The 15,398-nt window shown below is 43.2% G+C and overlaps 1 protein-coding gene across 7 annotated transcripts in view; it reads left to right on the top strand.

Annotated features, from left to right (window-relative positions):
- The first annotated feature begins 620 nt into the window (after positions 1-620).
- Positions 621-15,398, top strand: part of ERC2 (ELKS/RAB6-interacting/CAST family member 2) — a 901,662-nt gene continuing 886,884 nt past the window's right edge. For all 7 annotated transcript variants that reach the window (XR_009214386.1, XM_058441964.1, XM_058441966.1 and 4 more), the window contains exon 1: positions 621-845. The gene's annotated coding sequence lies outside the window, so the exon portion shown is untranslated. The remainder of the gene's footprint in view (positions 846-15,398) is intronic.

The following is a 15,398-nucleotide window of genomic DNA, read 5'->3' on the forward strand; positions in this document are numbered from 1 at the left end:
ACAATGCAAGCACATTTCAGGGCACAGAAGAGGCACCCAATGAATATGACGGATACGATCTTTTCTCTTGTTCCCGTCTTTATCTTTCATTCTGTCCTTTCTTTGGGAGAACAAGGAAGTAAAGATCTTATGAAATCCTTTCAACCTCCTAAGGAACATTAAAGCTGATGGACGGTGCCAGGGTATGGTAACCACGACCCCCTACTCCAATGCTTGACTTAAAAGATAAGTGCCATCCCTGCCCCTGTCACTAAAGCCACCTGACAAGTTCCGGGAGTGCCTGGCAGCTTTTGGAGGGGGGTACCCGGGAAGGGGCGTCGGGGACAGAAGATTGGGGACAGGTGCTTCGCGCCGCGGCCTGCCGGGAGGAGGCGCTGCGAAGACCCCCGCCTATGCCGGGCGCTTTCTGCTGCCCCCAGCGGAGGCGCCCGGGCCCCAGCCCCGGCCCCCCTAGCGGCTCCTCGGGAATGCTGGGAATGTGAGTCAGGGCCTCCGAGAGCCGGCGAGCTTGCCGGCCGGCCGGGTGGGGGCCCCGCCGAGCGCAGCGCCTGGCAGCGCCGCGCGAGCGCGCGTCTCGGGACTGCGGCGGGTGCCGCCCCCTCGGCCGCCGGCCCCGCCCGGCCCCGCGCCTGGCCCCGGCCCTCCGAGCAGTGTCCTCCTCCTTCCCTTCTTTCCTCCCTCCCGGTTCCCCGCCCCGCTTCTCCTTCTCTTCCTCTGCCTCCGGCTCCTGCTCGCTCGGTCTCCGGCTCCGGCGCCGGCTCCTGCTCCTCCTGGCCGCCCGGGGCCAAGGCGACGAGAGGTTGTAAAAATCCATGTGGGACGGCCCCGGGGCGAGCATCCGAAAGGTGAGACGCCGACGCCGGGGCCGGGGCCGCCTGGTGCCCGGCTCCCTCGGGGCGCCCGTGCCCGGGCATCCCTCGTGCCGGGTCCCCCTCGCTCGTGGGGAGCTGCAATGCGTTATCGTGGGGAGCCTAGAGGTGAACCATCCGCCTCCTCCGGGGCTTTCTCGGGCGCGGGGAGGGATGGGGCGGCCTAAGGGAGGATTTGCCTTGATTGGAACAAGTGCACGGTTTCCTCCGGCGCGCGGGCGCCGCTCGCTAGCCCCGGCGGCCCGGGCCACCTCCCGCAGTCCCTCTCCGGCAGCCACCCTCACTGCCATCGCCTTTCTTCTCTCAGATCCTCCTCTTCTGCCCGGCGTCCCCTCTTGCCTCGAGGGGTGGGGTGTTCGCGGGGTCGGGGGTCTTGAGCAATCCCAAGCAGAACAAAGTGGAGAAAGGTGGAGCCTCAGCCCGGGGGTGGGGTGGCTGGCCGCCTGGGTGGGTTCAGAGAGGAGCATGTTTTTTTAAAAAAACCCGTGTCAGGGAAAATGAAGCTCATTTACCGGGGAGGGCTAGGGGATGGTGTATGAAAAGGAATACGATGTGAAATTGAACTGAACGGCATTCCTTCTTTCCTCCTCCCTTTCTCCTAATTATACAAAAAAGAGAATACTAACGAAGGTGTACCTAATTAAAAGAAATACCGTACGAGCCTTTGAAAGATCATCTTAGGACAGTGAAGATTAAGGGCTGCTTTGGTTCGGGGTAATAAAATAGCGCTCGTAAACTCTCCGTTCGGCCCTGCCTTATTTATTTTGTACTTAAGGGTCTCTGTTCTTGCCAGAGAGGGAGGGTCCGCTCTTTTAGGAGTGGATCGATTTTAGGCGGCTACCTGCCTTTCCTGTATGAAAGGCAATTTACTCCCCGAGCGGTGAATTGTCAGTTCCCTATGTGATTGACGGCCACACCTGCCACTTACGTGGGTAGAATGGGGACCGGTGGAACCCAAAGAGCCAATCAATGCTCGGGAGAGGAGGGCAGCTCCCACTTGTCATGGTTAGTTTCCTGGTTGGCTCTTTAAATCAGTGATTTTACTTAACCATTGGTTTCCACCTGGTATGGGGATCCAGCTGTGAGAGGCAGACAAGCGGGAAGAAAACTCTTTGAAAATGGACTTTTAGAAGCAAGTATATTTGACCTGTGTTTCCTTGTCCTCCCCATCCCTTACCCACCACCTCCCTGATTATTAGTTGTAGTAGTTGCGGATGCCGAGGCCATTGGCTTAAAAATGAAAATGAATCTGTGTAAAGCAGGAATTGGGGGTGGGGGTGTTAGAATTGCCCACCTATTTCTCCAGAATTGCCATCTTTATAAGACACAACATGTACCGTTCAGCTATCCGGGAAAAGGGTGTGGCACTTTGTCTCCTATGGTCACTCTTGTCCTTGTAAAGTCACATTGTTTCTCAGTATACAGTACTTGGGTCTTGCCTCTACTGGATGGATTTATAAGGTATCTTTGGAGCCAGCAAACGTTCTTTATGGGGAGTCACATGAATAGAAGGGATTCTTTTAGTTCTGACAGTTAACTCAACTTCTGGAAGTGAGGGCTGCCTTGTTCTCTTTTGCAGAATGTCAGTTAGGTGGTGGTGGGGTCAAGCCATTTTCTTTCCGGGCAGTAGTAGAGTTTGCCTTTTTCTCATGTAAGCCATCTTGTCTGTTTGCTTCTGTGCTTTAATAAAATACTTTTACAGTTTTGGCAGGGAGGGCTGTGGAAGGTGATGGTGTCACGGTTTTCACCAGCAAGACTTTCACGGGTGGATGAATCATGGGTGAAGGACCAGATCCTTCTCAACTCACTACTAGTGAAAGGCTGATTTTTCAACACCCTTCTCCCTGAATTCATTAGAAAAATTACTGATTGATCCAAAGAGCTGTCACTTTATAGAAGCTGTACCTGGATGTGAACATAATGCTGTGAATTAAGCATTTCATAAACAGACTGTGAGCCAGAATATACTGATTAGAATGGTTTTCATGTAGAAGCCAGGTTTGTCAAAGCAGTATTATTACTATTACTATCATCATCATTGTTATTGCATAGGCAAGCACTTTGTTGAGTACTTTATATGCATTATCTGTTTTAAACCTTTTGGAGCCCCTGTGAGGTAGGTACTATTCTTATGCCCAAATTATAGATGAGTAACTACAAGGAATTCAGTATCTTGCCAGTTTAGTATGAAAGCAAGAACCTGAGCCTGGGTTTGTCTTACCCAGAGCCCATGACCTTGGCCATGGCCTTGACTTCAAATTTTGGTTGTGTAGTCTGCATGTGTCCAGTCTGAAGTGTGGGTTCTCCCAGCATACGTAGAGCTAACCCTTTTAAGAGTCCACTGTGATTCTGACACAGCCTGTTTTATCAGCCTGTTTTGCCTTTGCACTTGAAGGCTGTGGCATGGGCCAATAGGCAAATTTAGTAACTTTGTTTATTATATATTTCCAGTAGAAACATAATAAAATATAAAAAATATAACGTATAGTAAAATAAAAATTTTGGCTCAATAGAAATTTAGTTCCAAACTAATGATGATGACTTAAAAGAAGGTAAAACAAAACAAAATTCACACTCTTCCATTTTTTTTGACACCTTAAATTTCTAATTGGAGTTTTAAATAGATCTTGGTTGAATAAATGCTCTTAACATCCCTCAGTTGTCTCCCCGCCAAGAGATTAGAGTTTTATTTTCTTTGCTATTTACAGAGACCCTTTTCCATTAGTGATTAGCTATAATGATATTTAAAATTATTCTTTTGTAATAGCATGACCCTCTTATTTTATTTTTTATTGTTTTTTGAAATGGAGTCTTGCTCTGTCACCCAGGCTGGAGTGCAGTGGTGTGATCTTGGCTCACTGCAATCTCTGCCTCCCGGGTTCAAGTGATTCTCCTGCCTCAGCCTCCCAAGTAGCTGGGATTACAGGTGCCCGTCACCACGCCTCTCTAATTTTTGTATTTTTAGTACAGACGGGGTTTCACCATGTTGGCCAGGCTGGTCTCGAACTCCTGACCTCAGGTGATCCTCCTGCCTTGGCCTCCCAAAGTGCTGGCATTACAGGTGTGAGCCACTGTGCCCGGCCCCTCTTGTTTTGTCATGTTGGAAAAGCTACAAGATATAAGCCTTATCAGTCTCTTCCCATTGGTGAAACTCAGTGGTGAAGGTTTGCCAAAACAGGTATCCTGAAAAATAAGGTGAATGGTATTGCAGTCCACAAATTTACCTAAAGAGTCTTTGACTTCGGTTAGGTTGACTTTTGTGCAATCTGCATTTGCTTGTTTTACTAGGACATCCTCTAGCCTTTTTTTTTTTGTTTTTTTTGTTTTTTTTTTAAATCCGCTAACCAGCTAACATTTTGGCTGGTCCATGGGGCACTTACTTGCCAGCCAAGAGTTTCAGTTTCAGCAATGTTTACACTATTCCTTTATAGTTTATTGTGATTTTCTTAGTTTAGAAAGATAGGATGAATGGAAAACACAGAAAAGCACCAATATTCATGGTAATGTAGATCTCATAAATTTAAAATAGTTGATCCAAAGGTAGAACTCACTGGATGTACAAAACATGGAGATTCTTCAGCCTCTTCCTTTTATGTGAAGAAAAGGGACAAAATGAATGAAGATATAAGACATGCTAACATATATCAAATGATAAGATATATTAGTCAGCTTTGGCAGTGTAACAAAACTCCCTGACATACAGCAACAGGTATTTATTTTCACACTCATGGGTCTTCAGGTTGACCGTGATTTGGCTGGTATAAGTTGGGCTCCTTGGGGTGGCTGTGCAGAGACTGTGGGTTGGGTTCCAGTCTCCTCCACATTTGTCCTGGGGCCCAGGCTGAAGGGATGGCAGCTACTTGGGGCATGCTCTTCTCCTGGCAGATCACTGGAGCCAAGAGGCAAACTGCACGAGCAAATGTCACTTTCACTAATAACCTGTTTTGGACAAAGCACTATTTCGGACAACACTTGTGTGTAAAAGTAGACTCTGTTCACAGTAAGGGAGCGAATATTTGATGAACTATCTTCCAGATTCCAACAGCAAGTAAAAATTATGGTTAGCGGATTTTCTAATTTTTTCTTTTTCTTGGGGAATGCAATTTTCATCCCCTCACTCCCATTGCTAGCTGTGTGACATATAAACCTTGTCCTTAACTTCTGCATTTCAGGAATATACTGTGTTTGATTTTAGAGGGCTGGCTATAAAGCAGGTTTGTGTATACACATGAATTACTTAAATTATTAAGGCACTATTTATTAGAACCTACTGTGTTCCAAGAGACAATGTTCGGTGCAGTGGTGAACACAGTTTTTACCTGATGTGGGTCCTGCCACCATGAAACTTATCATTAGGAATAGGTGTAAGGAAGGACTTCTTGGATGCAATGGCATTTTCCTGGACCTTAAAGCAGGGAGAGAGTTGGAGATGCAGATAGAGCAATGGATACCATAAAAATGTAGGGGCACACGTGGATATAATGAGTTATTCCACTTGGCCAGAGAGTAAGAAAGGTGAATAACAACAACAATAATAATTATAACAGTAGTATTTCTAGCTTAACTTCTACTGGGCAGTTAACTATGTGTTAGGCACTATGCTTAGCACTTTCCATAAGATATTTAATATTGGGTAGGCATTGCTGGTTGCCTACCCAACATTCATTTTCTCCTTTCTAACTACAAGAACCCCAATTTTGTTTGAGATGGAAATAAGCCCACCTCACCTTCCCAAGACTCCCTTGGATTTAGAGTGGCCATGAGAGTCGGGTCTGATAATGGCATAGGTGGAAGTTGTTGGGTAGAGGCTTTCCTGAAAATGTAGTGAGTGGGACACACCTGGCTGGTATACTCCAAGAATTTTTCAGCTCTTTTAGCTTCTTGCTGCTGAGATCATTGGTGCAATGCCTGGAGGGGCAGCAGCCAACTACAACAATGAAGATAAAGCCATGGTTTTTGTTTTTTTTTTTTTGTTTGCTTTTGAGACAGGGCCTCACTCTGTTACCCAGGCTGCAGTGCAGTGGCACCGATCTCAGCTCACTGCAGTCTTGACTTCCCAGGCTCAGGTGATTCTCCCACCTCAGTCTTCCCAGTAGCTGGAACTATAGGTGTGCACTACCATGCCTGGCTGATTTTTGTATACTTTTGTAAAGATGAGATTTCCCCATGTTGCCCAGGCTGGTCTTGAACTCCTGAGCTCAAGTGATCTGCCTGCCTTGGCCTCCCAAAGTGCTGGGATTACAGGTGTGAGCCACCATGCCCAGCCAAAATCGTATCTTACAAATGGCAAAGCTGGAGTCTGGAAGAATCTTGGTCTTGGTGACATTGTTCATTCATAGTACCAGCCTAGACTGCTTTCCCTGTAGTTCTTATTGCATAAAACTAAAAAGCTCTTTACTTGTAAGCCACTACTTATTACTTGCAGCCGCACATACTCCTCACTGATACATACCTTCTCAAGAAAACCTTCAAAGTAGATGCTATCACCTATTTTGCAGGTGAGAACATTAAAACTTAGAGGGGTTAAGGACTTGCCCAACCAGTAAGTAGAAGTGTTGGGGGTTCAAAACAATGTCATTTTGACTTTCAGGATCATCATCTTGCCTCTGGCTGCGCAGGACAAGTACCGTAGTGGAGATAATGTTGAAAAATTAGGCTGGAGTAAGATTTAGGAGGCACCTGGATTCCTGGTTGAAATATTTGAGTTTGATTTCATGGGCTAGTGAGTATAAAGCCATCGAAAAAGACAGAGACCAGAGGTTGGGAGACCACTGAGGCTTGAGTGCATGACATACATGCTTTAGTGCGAGTGAAGGTGGAGGGGAAACTGGGCATGAAACAGAGCTGGGGACATGAGAAGATAATGGAATTGAGTGAACCCAAATCATAGTTGCCGTTAACCTATAATCATCTGAGAACAAAATGAAAGTCTCCTGAAGGCTAGTATTCACTTCTACTGATGGCTTCCCATTTGCCCAGAAGTAGGGAATGAGTAATGTAGAGAATTGCTAATGGGATATGAATCACTATTTCATGCTGTGGGGTGGGGTCTTCTACTCATCGTCGATACCGTTTATTGAGCCCTTGACGACCTTGTATTAAATGACTTTGGTCTGGGTCTGGCTCCACTGTGCCAGTTAAAGGTAGCAGAGATGAAGGGTAAGGTCAGAAGGTGCTGCAGTGGTACATTAGATTCTGTCCATGGACTTATTTCTGCTAAACATTCTAGACCTTCCTTGAGGGGGTAGACTGGGGTTGCTTTAACTGTCTGTGTCTCCTTTTTTTCTTCTCTTTACTTTTTAAATCTGTAAAATAAAGGATTTGGTTTACATTCATAGTTTTCAAATGTTTTTCAGCTATTAAAACTTTTTGTTTCCTAAATAAAAATTTATCTGGACCCTCAGTATATTTATAGAAAGCAGAGCTGTTCTGGAAATTTAGGGTCCAGATTTATGTTGTATAAAGTGTCTTTATGTTGAGGCCACTGCTCTAAAATGACACCTACCCATCCTTCCTCATCCAGGATTATGTGAATCTTATAGCTGTTCAGATGTTTTATTTGTGCATCATCTTTAACAAATCCCTTTGTTATTCCACAGGTTGTGTCTTAATATCATCTGTGGTAGAGACTGTTAATGTTCCCCATACCCACTTTTTCTTTCCTTCCAGGCATATGTTGGAGGTGGCTTGCATCACTTCCATGCTAGAACATTTGATTTCCAGTGTGAGAGCACTCAGTGCCCTCTTCTACTGCAATGATTATGGAAATGTGTGTTGAGATGGAGCCCTTCATCTGCCTGGGCCATTCAGTCACTAAATGAACATAGCTTCCAGTCAACTGGAGTTGGACATATAGACCAAGAAGTAAACTTTCGTTGTTCTGAGCCATGAAGATTTTGTGATTTTTGGTTTCTGCAGCACTTTTCTGCTTATCTTTACTGATACATCATCTTTGAGCACATCTGCTAAACTTTATGTAACTTACTATTTGGGTGCCTTCTGGATTAACCTGAAGCCTGGCCAGCTTGTCCTTACTTTGTAGTTAGGAAAAGAGTGGGCTGTCATCTACATCTGCTGTCCGTGCTTGTCTCTGTACTAATAGATTCTTTGAATTGAAATCTTTATGCTCAATAACATTTGTTTTCATGTTTAAAAAGTGCCTGAAGACATATTGTATAGTGCACCTCACTGTTCTTTAAAAAATTAAAATAAGAAGTCTTTATGCCATGTCGCTTTTTTTTTTTTTTTTGTATTTTTAGTAGAGACGGGATTTTACCATGTTAGCCAGGATGGTCTTGATCTCGTGACCCCATGATCCGCCCGCCTCGGCCTCCCAAAGTGCTGGGATTACAGGCGTGAGCCACCACGCCAGGCCGCCATGTTGCTTTTTTAAGTATAGAATCTCTGTGGCTTAGAGAGGAATAATGACTATCAGTTACCATAACAATGGCTGTTATTAATTAAGTAGTGATTGATTTATGAAGTATTTATTGAGTATCTACTTTGTGTTAGGCACTGGGGGTACAGAGATGAACCACAGATAGTTCCTTACTACTTGGAGCTAATACTCCAGTTGGAAGTGATGGATACGTTTGCTCTGTATATGAAGAGCACCATTTATTGAGCATTTACTATGTGGTAGGCACTGTGCTAAGTGCTTTATATTGATCATTTCATATTACCTATACAGGTAAAAGTAGTATCCCATTTTATAGGTGAGGAAACTGAGACTCAAAGAATTTGATAAGTTCCATGAAGGCAGGAGCTTTGCCTTTGGCTGTATCCCTAGTGCCTAGATGTTCTGTAAGTATTTGTTAAATGATTGAAGGAACAGAAAAACTTGCTCAGAGTTAATGCTGTGGCAGAACCAGAATTTGAATCCACCTCTGCCTTACTCTCAAGGCTGCTAAATTATCACTAGAGAAAGTAGAAACAATGAGTGGCCCCACAATTGCAACAGAAACAACCACCAAGCCTTAACCAGTGTAAATGCCAAAAGCACCAGGAGCTCTAAGCTGTCTCACTTTCACAGCCAGGGCCGAGCCTTCTTTGTGATTTTCTGCTCATTTTTTCAGCTGGGGAAGTCCAAGGCCACTACCTCACTGACTTAATTGTTAATATAATTGGTTACCCTTCTCTTGGGCCAGTTCATCTGCTACTCCAGCCTAATTTCTTCAGCACTTGGCTGGCCAGTTCCCAGGGTGTGCCTCAAGTTCTGCTCTTAACCTCTTGGGCATTACTTCTCCACTTACATCTTCCAGATTTGTTGCTTTGAAGTTGCACTTCCTCTGTTCTTGAACTCATGTTGACTCTGCCAAGCAGAGTTCGCTTGGTCAGATCCCAGGAATCTCTAGTTGCTGGCACCTAATCAGCACTCAACAAAATTAAAAAGAGAGACAGCGTGTGTGCATGGAAGAAGAGAAGAAAATAAATAAAGTCAGGAAGAACTTTCAGGAAGGAACTAAGTGATTATTTTTTCCTGGAAGTCAATGATGAGATTATAGCCCCACTGGATGAAGAGTTGGAAGGGCATCTCTGACATATACCTGAAAACCAAAGGCCAGCCACAATGTTCATAGATACCTTACACCAGCAACTTAGTTTTGCTATGGTTTATTCTTCAGAGTCTACATTTTGCTCACTTAATTATCCTGTGTGAGTGTGTGTGTGTGTGTGTGGGGGGGTCTGATAGCATTAGTTCTCTTTTCCTGTCTTAATACTTTCCACCCCAAAACTAGTTGTCATTCTGTGATTTCAGGGCATGAATGAGTTGCAGGCAGCAAAGTGCATTTACCCTAAATGCATTAGGAGCAAACTATTAATTCAAGGCAACTTCTTAGTGGGTCAGAAGACAAGAGCTTGAATGGGAACTGAGCAATGTGACTGTTCTTTAAGAATACGCTCAGATCCTTATGCAAACCTTGAAAGATTTCTGTTAAATGGTATGACTAATTACAGAAAGAAAGAGCAGGGTTTCATATAAGAAATTGAACCTAGTTGTGCACTGTGGTTACCAGTTCTTATGTGGCGTATTTCTCTATAATAATATGGGTGTGGTCAGGAGTTCATCCTCTATGGGCCTGAGGTGATTGAAGGTGGGTTTGGGGTCTGGGAGCTGCTCTGGCAGTGAGAGTTGAGCAGCTCTGCCAGATGTGAGGTTAGGGTGGTCCCATGATCACTGGTTATTTTCTCAGTGATACTGATGGGCATCAAATTCCTACCAAGATGTCTTTCTTGTGCCTGGCTTGAGGCAGATTAGCCATGCTCCGTTTTGCCAGCCAGCTCAAGCTGTCATCACCTCGAGGAGCAGCCGTGGTTCAAGGGGCGGGTTCTGAGAGGAGCAGGGTTGTTGACTATTTTTTACATTCACGTCTCAGGAGAGGATTTTTGATGTCTTTTCTTGCCTTCTGGTGATGTCTGTTTTTCCTTCCCTTCTAAGGCTGTAACATTCCCTCCTCCCCCTTCTTTGTTTCGCATTTTGACCCTTTATTCGTATGGTTCCTGAAGCCTCTCCTTGACAGGAAGCAGGAGGTTGGGTAGTGAGTGGGATAACAGCGTGGCATTCATATGGGCTCGTTCAAAATAGGTCCTGTTTGATGCTGGGTGGATACAAAAGCACCTGGGTCTTAGTGGCTGCTGTTCATCAGGCTTGTGAGCGTGGAGCAGTCAGTGTGGGCACGCAAGGGGAATTCTTCACCTTTTTTGTTGAAGCTGAGAAATAACTCTCTTTTTATACATGGGCTTTGAATGCATTCATGGGCCACCTTGAATTCACAACATGAATAGTTGCTTAGAATAACTTCAGAGCAGATTCTTTTGGATACAGAGACATAGAACTGACCTGGGGTCACAAGCCCTAAGTTCCCTTTCTGGCTTTGCCACTAGCTTTCTCCTTATTTGGGATCTCTGTTTCTCTATCATCTAGTCCAGTTTGCTTCAAAGGCACTCTTCTAGATCTATTATATATACAGTTTCTTCATGCAGAGGTTCAACTAAGTAATTATTATTTTATTAGTTATTTTAACCTGGAAAACAGGAATGGCTGGTGTTCTTTCATAATAGACATTAGTAACAAAGAATTAAGCCATTCTGTTATGTAGTCATCATAAGAGTGTATGCTTGCTTTGTGCCAATCTTCTTCTGGGAATAGGGTGTGTATGTGTTGGGGGACCATAATAGAGCAGATAATTTTGTAGGGGAGTTCAGGGATTGTAGTATCCAGTGGAGTACGAAACAAGTAAGCAGGCAATAATGGATGCTCTTGGGGGAACATCCAGGCTGTCATGGAAGACTTAGGAGAGTCATGGATGAAGAATGAAGGAAGGCTTCCTGAAGAAAGTAGCACCTAAAGTGTCACTGAAGGGTAAATGGAATTAGCCAGAGGAGAGAGGATTTGAAGGTACAAATAACAGGGGGAATAGCATGCACTAGGTGCAAAGGTAAGTGAGAGAATGGGCGATTCAGGGTTCACGGAGGTAAAGGTAGGTAGAACTGTAGAGCTGGAGTTTAGCTTGGCTCAGGATGAGGGATGGTGAGAGGAGCCAGAGAGTGTGACAGGGCATAAGACCCTGTGAGCCATTGAGGAGATGGGACTCAAGCTTAAACCTTCAAGAGATTTCAAGTAGGGGACGGATATGATCAAAGACTCTGAATTCTCTTTATTCTCCTATTTCACTGTCATGGCAATAATTACCTACTTTTGATGCTTGTGGGAGTGTGGGGCTTGATATTGGGAAGAGAGGGTGGCAAGATGACCTGGAGAACAATAGAAAGATTGATTATTATGGCTTTGGGACTCCTAGCAATGTCCATTCTGATTCATTGACCAAACACAATTTATGCAGCCTTAATAATTTTGAAAGACCATTTTCCAGGTGAAGAAAAATATCATCTGGTAAAAGATCTGCAGTGGGACTCCACATCACTTGTTGGTTTTGAGACTCTTTCCAAATACCACCTAGGACAAAGTTCATTTCAGTAAATTTTAAGCAGAGCACAGAGAGTACACATTGTGTTTCAAAATCTTTGTACTTAACAGGCAGAATGAAACTGACTTCGTTAGATTAATCGAAGGAAATACTTGGAGTAATTCATAGTGTACAGCTTCTGAAAGTGGTCTGAGAAAGTTCATGAATGGAAATAGTTTCATTATTCCTTGAAATGTACAAGATTGGGAGTTATGGGCTAGAACACTATTCAATACCCCATGCATAGTGACTGCCTCTGACTTTACTTTGATATGATTTACACTTTTGTACATTATACAGTAACACTGTTAAATTGCCTTTCATACATTAATCTTCTGTGCTGTAGCTTATGAACCACCATTCTGAGCTACTGTATCATGACCTTACCTGCCGACAAGTAGTTTTAGTTCATCAGCATCACCATATTTGTACAACAGAGTTTGTGCAATCACCTGAATATTTCTTGAATTTTATCATTAATTTATAAGTGGAAAATGGAAAACTGTAGGCAATAATATAGGAAGAAGTATTTAGTTCATAATGTAATTGAGCCAAACATTGAAAACATTAGGCATGCCCAATATGGCCAGTGGTTAGCTTTAGTCAGATTCTTTGAACTTAAGTTGGCCAACTATTTATAGTTGTGAGTGAAGTTAAAGGCTATGTATGTATGAAATGTTGGAAGAAAGCTTTAGGGATTATATTAAAGAGCAAGATGGAATTTGGGATTTTATCATTTATTTGTTTTGGGGAACAGAGCTTCCCTTTTTAACATGTTAAGTCAAGGTAAGTTTTGTTTGTTCAGCTTTTTAAAAAGTACATATTCAGAAAGGTGTTTTCTACAAAAGCAAGAGATAGAAATTGGATTTCTCATCAGTCTTACTTACGAGTCCACCAGAGTATGTAACCTAATCCTTTGGTTTGCTAGTCAGAATAGGTGATTATTGTGATAAAATCTCTGTGTATTTTGGCAAACAATTAATGAGAAATCAAAGCAAAATAAAACGGTATTTGGCAAAGGATTCATCTCAATGGGAATTTCATGATCCCATGGTTTCATTTGTTAAAATGATGCACTGTGGAACTAGAAAAAGACTAAATGAATCCTAGTCTTTGCCATAAACCTTAGGAGGGTACATTTGTAGCCAAAGAGAGAAAGGGATACAGATAAAATTTACCAGATCAAAGTTGTTTACAATTGACCCCACAGCCCTCTAATTCCCTAGGTCAGGAGGGAATGGTGGTTATCTGTCTGTCCTGGGGGGTCTGCTTGCTATCTGGGGAGCTTATCTAACTTTTTTTGTGGGCTCAGCCCACCTCTAGGCAAAAGATTGAGTTGGATACAAAATTCCAGTTATTTCTAATACCTCTTGTGGTTGGTTGAATGATGAGTGCTAAGTCATGAGAGATGTTATTTAAATAGAAGATGGGAAAGAATTGGCTCTTAGAATTTTTTAGTCTCTTCCTGAAACTGAGAGATGTAGTTTATCTTCTATAAAAAAGGTGGATAATTGCTAGACCAGAAATTCAAGAAGATCATATTAAGTATTTACTATGAGTCAGGCACTGTGCTAAGCACTTTGAAGAATTATCTCGTTTAATCTTCACAATAACTTCATGATCTAAGTATTATTTTTATTGATGAGGAAAGTAATGTTTAGAGAAATTAAGAAACTTGCCTTGGTGTCTTAGTTGACTTTCCCACAGAAGCAGACCCTGAGACAAGTAGTTACTTGGGACATACAGGGATCACTAGTGAGTGAATGAGGATATGAGACAGGGAAGTGAAGGCAGCCAATAGATGGGGCATTGTTAAGCGAGTTGTGCAATGGCAACTAGTGTTTAATCCCATAAGGAAATTGTAGATCCCATAAGGAAATTGTAGAGATAGTGTAAAACACCTGCCTTAGGGTATTTTTACACAAAGGCTAAGAGAGTAGGGATGTCTCACCACTAGCTCATGTCAGTTGTTTTTTTTCTTTTCTTTTTTTAAAATTTATTTTAATTATTTTTATTTTGTTACTGTGGTAAAATATACATAACGTAAAATTTACTATTGTAACCATTTTAGAGTGCCCAGTTTGGTGTACTACGTATATTTGCAATGTTGTACAGCCATCACCACCATCAATCTCCAGAGCTTTCTCATCATCCCATACTGAAACTATATACTAATTAAACAATAACTCCACATTCCCCCAGCCCCTGGAAACCACCATTATACTTGCTGTCTCTATGAATTTGACTATACTAGGTACCTCATATAAATGATATCAGACAATATTTGTCCTTTTGTGGCTGGTTTATTTCACTTAGCATAATATTTTCAAAGTTCATGTAGCATGTATCAGAATTTCATTTCCTTTTTTTTTTTTTTTTTGAGACAGAGTCTCGCTCTGTTGCCCAAGTGGGAGTGCAGTGACACAGTCTTGGCTCACTGCAGCCTCTCAACATCTGCCTCCCGGGTTCACGTGATCCTCGTGCCTCAGCCTCCCAAGTAACTAGGACTACAGGTGCATGCCAACATGCCCGGCTAATTTTTGTATTTTTTAGTAAAGATGGGGTTTTGCCATGTTGACCATGCTGGTCTTGAACTCCTGGCCTCAGATGATTCACCCACCTTGGCCTCCTCATTTCTTTTTTAAGGATGAATAATATTCCATTTTATGTGTATACTTCATTTTCTTTACGCATTCAACGTTGGTGGACATTTCGGTTGTTTTCACCTTTTAGCTATCATGAATAATGCTGTTGTGAACACTCGTGTATAAATAGCTGTCAGATTTTTTTTTAAGGGTGGTTAACCCTGGGACTTCTACACCCTGCAAGGGAAGACTAGCTTATCCAGGTTTAAAAGATACTCTCAGGCAGAGATTCTGATATTGGCAGTGCCTTTGGGGCACTCTAAAATGTTCAGGTCAGAGGGACATCGATAGGCACTTAGAGCATCTGCTTGCAAGATCTGAACCTAAGTAAGCGGAGAAACTGGAATTTGGACTCTTCAGAGCCCATGCTTTAAACTGCTCTACACTGAGTTGCCTTTTAATTGCAAGTGTGAAATAGTGCTGAGATATGAAGATGAAGACATAGTTCTTGCCTTTAAGGAAGGTACAGGGTTGAATCATCTGTTTTGCAAAAGGTTCAAGTGAAAACAGGGGCATCAGTTGGTGCAATCTGTAAGTCACAAAGCCATTATAAGATGGAATCACAGATAGCAGGAGGTGGGTGCATGTGTTGCCTTTCTTTTGGTGGGGAGGCATGCTTGGGTCAGGCACAGCTGGATTCTTCCTGGGGCTGTGCTCCAGGACAGGCACTCACACGTGTACTGATCATACGAGGTCCAGCCCACGCCCACTGATGCTCGCTGGCATTCACTATTTGGATTGTTTGTACAACTGTGTCACCTCCTAGCAGGATTTATCCTCCTTCGGCTTTTCCAGTGATTGCCTTCATCTCGATGTCCAAGCACCAGAGCAGCTGTTTGTCAGTAAAGAAATCAGTGGTCAGGAATGATAGAATACATTTGGAGGCAGTTAAAATAGTTGGTTGTATGCATCTGTAT

Source organism: Hylobates moloch, unplaced genomic scaffold (assembly GCF_009828535.3).
Source record: "Hylobates moloch isolate HMO894 unplaced genomic scaffold, HMol_V3 SCAFFOLD_8, whole genome shotgun sequence".
Classification (NCBI taxonomy): Eukaryota; Metazoa; Chordata; class Mammalia; order Primates; family Hylobatidae; genus Hylobates; species Hylobates moloch.